This window comes from Microcaecilia unicolor, chromosome 3 (genome assembly GCF_901765095.1).
Source record: "Microcaecilia unicolor chromosome 3, aMicUni1.1, whole genome shotgun sequence".
Classification (NCBI taxonomy): domain Eukaryota; kingdom Metazoa; phylum Chordata; class Amphibia; order Gymnophiona; family Siphonopidae; genus Microcaecilia; species Microcaecilia unicolor.
This window is the reverse complement of record NC_044033.1, coordinates 229,453,886-229,460,150: the sequence shown is the minus strand read 5'-3', so window position 1 is coordinate 229,460,150 and position 6,265 is coordinate 229,453,886.

The window sequence follows — 6,265 nt, the reverse complement described above, 5'->3', positions numbered from 1 at the left end:
CTTCGGTTGTCTCTTCGACCACTGACCATCCGTCTGCTGCTCAGCTTGCAAAGTACTTTCAAGACAAAATTACAAAACTCTGTTTGTCGCTCCCACCTGCCACCTCTGCTTTTGAAGATTACCTGGCTGTTTTTGAGCCCCCTACAGATGAATTTCCGGCAGACAGATTCTGAACTACCTTTGCACCAGTCACCATTGAAACAGTTTCTAAGGCGCTCAGCAAATTCTCCAGAAAACGTCTAGATGCATGTCCGAATTATCTAATGAAAACAGCCCCATCCTGCTTTCTCGATCACTTATCATCCTATCTCAATCATATGCTTCAGTGTGGTTTATTTCCAGCGGATTATGGAAGCATGGTTTTAACACCCATACCCACATATATCAATCCCTTGCAGATGCCACAATTAGGTTTTCAAATCTTATAATACTAGGCGATTTTAATGTCCATATAGATGACCAATCTAATCCACGTTCAGTAAAATTTTTACATTTTTTACGGGATAATAATCTTATACAACATGTGGATGGATCAACCCACACTGCTGGACATACACTAGATTTGATAATAACACATAAACTGGATGAAATCAGATGTTTAAAAATTGTATTAACTCCGGTATCATGGTCTGATCATTACCTTCTTCAATTTTATTTATCTGTACCACAGTTGTTATATAATTCCAATTCCACCTATATTAAAACAAGGAGTCTACAAAAAATTGACTCGTCATCTTTACCTTCTCTAGCGGATAAGTTCCCATTGAATTTTGATACACTTCCTATAGAGGATCAAATTGGAACATGGAATCAAGTTCTATCTGTAGCTCTTGAAGATATTGCACCAGAAAGAATAATTACTAAAAGTACAAAACGGTTTCAACCATGGTACCATCCAGGATTAAAACTATGTAAACAACAGATACGTAGAGCTGAATGCCAATGGCGGAAGCACAGAACTATAGAACTTAAACAGAAATGTACGCAGTGTCAAAAATATTATTTAACACAACCAAAAGCTGCTAAAACTACTTACTTCTCCAAAGAAATAAAGGAAGCTGCTAGTTCACAGAAAAAGTTATTCCATATTATGAAACGCTTGACAATTACGACTAGTGAAAATAGAGAATCGCCTGCTCTTGATTCCGAAACTCTGGCAAAGTTTTTCAGCTCTAAAATTGAGAATCTAAGAGCCCAATTCCCAAGGGTATCCGGGATCAGTCATATTGACAACTCCCCAAATTCACAACTAACCGTACCCTGGCAAGACTTTGAACTCCCATCTGTGGAATCACTGCACACTTTAGTCGCAGGTCTTTCACCCACTTACAATTCCTTGGATCCTATACCATCAGCATGGTTGAAAAACCACACGCTAGAAATTCAACAGTTTATGTATTTAATCATCGTACGGTGTCTTTCTGAAGGGGTAGTCCCTGCTACTCTAAACGAGGCGCTAGTAAAGCCTGTTCTGAAGAAGCCCTCATTAGATCCTATAACACCCAACAATTATAGACCAGTTTCTAATCTTCCATTCCTATCCAAAGTGATAGAGACAATAGTGTTCAGACAATTGCAAACGTATGTGGATTCCAAAAATTTGCTACATCCTAGACAATCGGGCTTTAGGAAAGGCTATAGCACAGAGACTATCTTGACTTCGCTGTTAAGTGAGATTCATGCAAAACTAGAGCATGGCTATATTGCCTTGGTTGTTTCACTTGATCTATCTGCAGCTTTTGATTTAATTAATCATAAACTACTTCTTGACAGATTAGGTGAGATTGGTCTTTCAGGGACAATTATGAAATGGTTTATATCCTTTCTTACTGAACATTCATTTAAAGTAGTTCAGCAGCAATCGTCCTCTACAATATACAATCTACCATGTGGGGTTCCACAGGGATCGGTCCTGTCTCCATTACTGTTTAATCTACTACTACTACTACTTAACATTTCTAGAGCGCTACTAGGGTTACGCAGCGCTGTACAATTTAACAAAGAGAGACAGTCCCTGCTCAAAGAGCTTACAATCTAATAGACAAGTGAACGGTCGGTCCGATAGGGGCAGTCAAATTGGGGCAGTCTGGATTCACTGAACGGTAAGGGTTAGGTGCCGAACGCAGCATTGAAGAGGTGGGCTTTAAGCAAAGACTTGAAGACGGGCAGGGAGGGGGCTTGGCGTAAGGGTTCAGGAAGGTTGTTCCAAGCATAGGGTGAGGCGAGGCAGAATGAGCGGAGCCTGGAGTTGGCGGTGGTGGAGAAGGGTACTGAGAGGAGGGATTTATCCTGTGAATGGAGGTTACGGGCAGGAACGTAAGGGGAGATGAGGGTAGAAAGATAGTGAGGGGCAGCAGACTGAGTGCATTTGTAGGTAAGAAGGAGAAGCTTGAATTGAATGCGGTATCTGATCGGAAGCCAGTGAAGTGACCTGAGGAGAGGGGTGATATGAGTATATCGGTTCTGGCGGAATATGAGACGTGCAGCAGAGTTCTGAACAGATTGAAGGGGGGATAGATGGCTAAGTGGGAGGCCGGTGAGGAGTAAGTTGCAGTAGTCCAGGCGAGAGGTAATGAGAGCGTGGACAAGAGTTCGGGTGGTGTGTTCAGAGAGTTAGTCCCTTGGCACTTCTCATTCAAACAATGGGTATTAGTTTTTATTCATATGCGGACGATTTCCTTCTTATTCATTATGTTAAACCGTCTAATATGGACCTTAAACCGTTACAAATCTGTCTGGATAAAGTGGCAGATTGGCTCACAACATATCAATTAGTATTAAATCCAGATAAGACTATAACATCTTGGATAGTAGGACAGGGCACATGTCCAGCAGTGGTACCTATGCTATTTGGCCAGAACATCCCTACCGTTAAATCCTTTAGATACCTTGGGGTTATAATCAATTCTGCTCTGACTTTTGAGGAACAAATATCCGACGTAGTGAAAAAATCTTTTTTCCATCTTAGGAGACTTCGGTCAGTTAGGAATTCAATTAGTAAGGATTCCCTTAAAACATCGACATCTGCCTATATTACCTCATGATTAGATTATTGTAATATCATATATGCCGGGATCACTCAAGCTAGCTTGAAACGACTACAAAGAATACAGAATACAGCAGCACGTATGATCTGTAGGGCCCGGAGGGATGACAGAGTAACACCTTTACTACATCAACTGCATTGGCTTCCGGTTGAAGCAAAAGTTAAGTTTAAAGCCTTAGTTTTGACCCATAAGGCTTTTTATACACTAAACCCTGACTATCTGTCAAATCTAACTATTCCTTACACTGCCACACGAACCCTTAGATCCCTGACAGACAACAGGTTAGTGATTCCTCCTCTCGCTAGGGCTAGATGGGAATCTACATGGAATTCGGCTTTTTTCTATTTGTCTCCCTCTCTTTGGAATGACCTTCCAAAAGAGATCAGGCTTGAGAAATCTTACTTTCATTTTCGGAAACTTTTGAAAACCTTCTATTTTATCAATTATGTAGAACAGAATTTAGAATAATGGAAGAAAGGTTATAAATGGGCATCTGTAATATATATTAAATCAAAACTGTATTGTTTGTCTGTGTAGATTATATTATGTACTTAATCTTGTATTTGCGGTGCTCTCCTGTATACTAAATCATGAATTATACTGTTTTTCATCTTATGTAGCTAGTTTGTGGTTTTGCTGTGCTTTCCTGTAATGACTGGAGTTCTAATGTTTGTCCAACCTGTACATATTGTATTGTTTCTTTTATTTTATAAATTGTAAACCGTTCTGTCTTGCAGTAGCAATAAGATACGGTATATAAACTGACGTAAATAAATAAATAAAATAAAATAAATACCGAAAGACCGCAAGAAAAAGGTTGCCGATGTGACTAATTATAGGTCGGTAGTATCCATTCCACTTTTAGTTAAGTTAATGGAAAGTGTGGTCACCAGTCAACTCACGGATTACATTCTAAATGTCAATCTACTTTCAACTTCTCAGTCAGGCTTCCATGCGGGACACAGCACTGAAACAGCACTGCTCACTCTACTTGCACTGCTCAGGCAGGAACTTGCCACCGGCAAGACCATACTGCTTCTCCAATTTGATATGTCAAGTGCCTTTGATATGGTCAATCACCATATTCTTTTAAGACTGCTAGACGAACTGGGAGTAGGAGGCAATGTACTCAAGTGGCTGAGGGGTTTTCTCACGCTTCGAGCGTACCAGGTTAAAGTGAATTCGCACTTATCTGCGGCATGGAGTGCAGACTGTGGCGTGCCTCAAGGTTCTCCCCTGTCGCCTATCCTTTTCAACCTTATGATGACCCCCTTGGCACACACATTAGCTCATTTGGGACTATATCCATTTATCTATGCTGACGATGTAGTAGTATATATTCCTTTCTATTCTACGGTATCAAAGATTATTCAGTCCATCGGCAACGTCCTGCAAGTGATGGACTCCTGGGCAAATGCTTTCAAGCTCAAACTTAATGTGGACAAAACACACTGCCTTGTTTTGACTTCCCAGTGCAAGTTCATCCCTCCCACTGCTATTGTGGTCAATAGACTCACCCTTCCTATCTCTGAAAGTTTGAAAAATTTGGGAGTAATATTTGACCGTTTTTTTACTTTTGAAGGTCAAGCAAAGGCACAAGCCAAGAAGATGTTCATCATGTTGTGGAAGCTCAAGCAAGTTCGCTGCCTCTTCCCGAGACCACTCTTTAGAAATATGGTACAATCATTGGTGCTTTGTCATACGGACTACTGCAATGGTACATTGGCATGGTGTAAGGGCTTTGTCTTGCGAAAACTACAGACTGTCCAAAACACGGCAGCGAGACTTGTCTTCAATAAAGCCCGCTTCGATAGCACGACACCTCTTCTTGTAAAACTTCACTGGCTTCCGATCAGAGAGCACATTGAATTCAAGGTTTGCACCATGGTTCACAAAATCATCCATGGGGTTGTCCCGAGTTACATGCTGACTCTGATTATTTGCCAGCCAGAAATGCTGACCCATCCACAAGATTAAATCTCACCTTGCACTACCCCAGTTGGAAAGGCTGTAAGTATGGATCTATTCAGGCATCAAACTTTCCCTTCTTCAGTCCACAACTATGGAATGCACTTCTAGAGACATCACCAGGCTGAGAGACTACCTTACCTTTCGCAAGGTGCTGAAAACGCATCTGTTTACCAAGGCATTTTCACCAGGAACAATGTAGGACTCTGGCCTCTGCCAGCTGGCATATGCGGATCCTGTTTAGTCCTATTCGTCTGTACTGTTATATGTAAAGTATTCTTTCTTTCTTGCCCTTCTACTCTCTTATTCTCATTTGTATCTGATATCACCTGGAGATCTCTCTCGCTCTCTGGTTTATGTAAGCCACATTGAGCCTGCATGTCTGTGGGGATAATTTGGGGTATAAATACAATAATAAATATATAAATAAATCTTTATTAAGATATGGCCTCCAAAACTGAACACAATATTCTAAGTGGGGCCTCACCAACGATTTGTAGAGGGGCATCAACTCCTCCTTTCTTCTACTGGTTATACCCCTCTCTAGGCAGCCTAGCATCCTTCTGTTCACGGCCATAGCCTTGTCACAGTGTTTCATCACCTTCAGATCCTCGGATACCATCACCCCAAGGTCCCTCTCCTGAGCTGAACTTACCAGTCTCTCCCCTCCTGTCTGCTACATCTCTTTTGGATTTCTGCACTCCGATTGCATCACTCTGTACTTCTTGGCATTAAATTTTAACTGTTGACAATGCTATAAACCAATAAAGTTGTATAAAAGCCCACATGCTCCCGGTTCTGTGAATCCACAATTTTTTTTCTTGAGTTTTGATAAATCGTAGAACTAAAGTTTATTTAGAGAAGTACATTCTGGTATTCTGTGATAGTTTTGAACTGGGGGATTTTTTTGGATATTTTTCTTTCATATGAGAGATTTTTGCATTGATTCTCTTTTTCCCTTAGAAATGGGACCAGTGATAGGAATGGACTCCTGATACAGTAGTTGGTTAACTATTAATCTTGAATTTCTGTACTTAGAGGTTTGAGGTTTCCTTTGTTTAATTTTTTGGATTCACAGAACTGGGAACATCTGGGCTTTTATACAACAGGTTTTATTGGTTTATAGCATTGTCAACAGTGAAAGTTTGTTTTTCCCATTTTTTGTTTGTATTACATTTTAACTGCCAGACCCTTGACCATTCTTCTAACGTTTGGAGATCCTTTCTCATGGTTTCTACTCCATCCAGGGT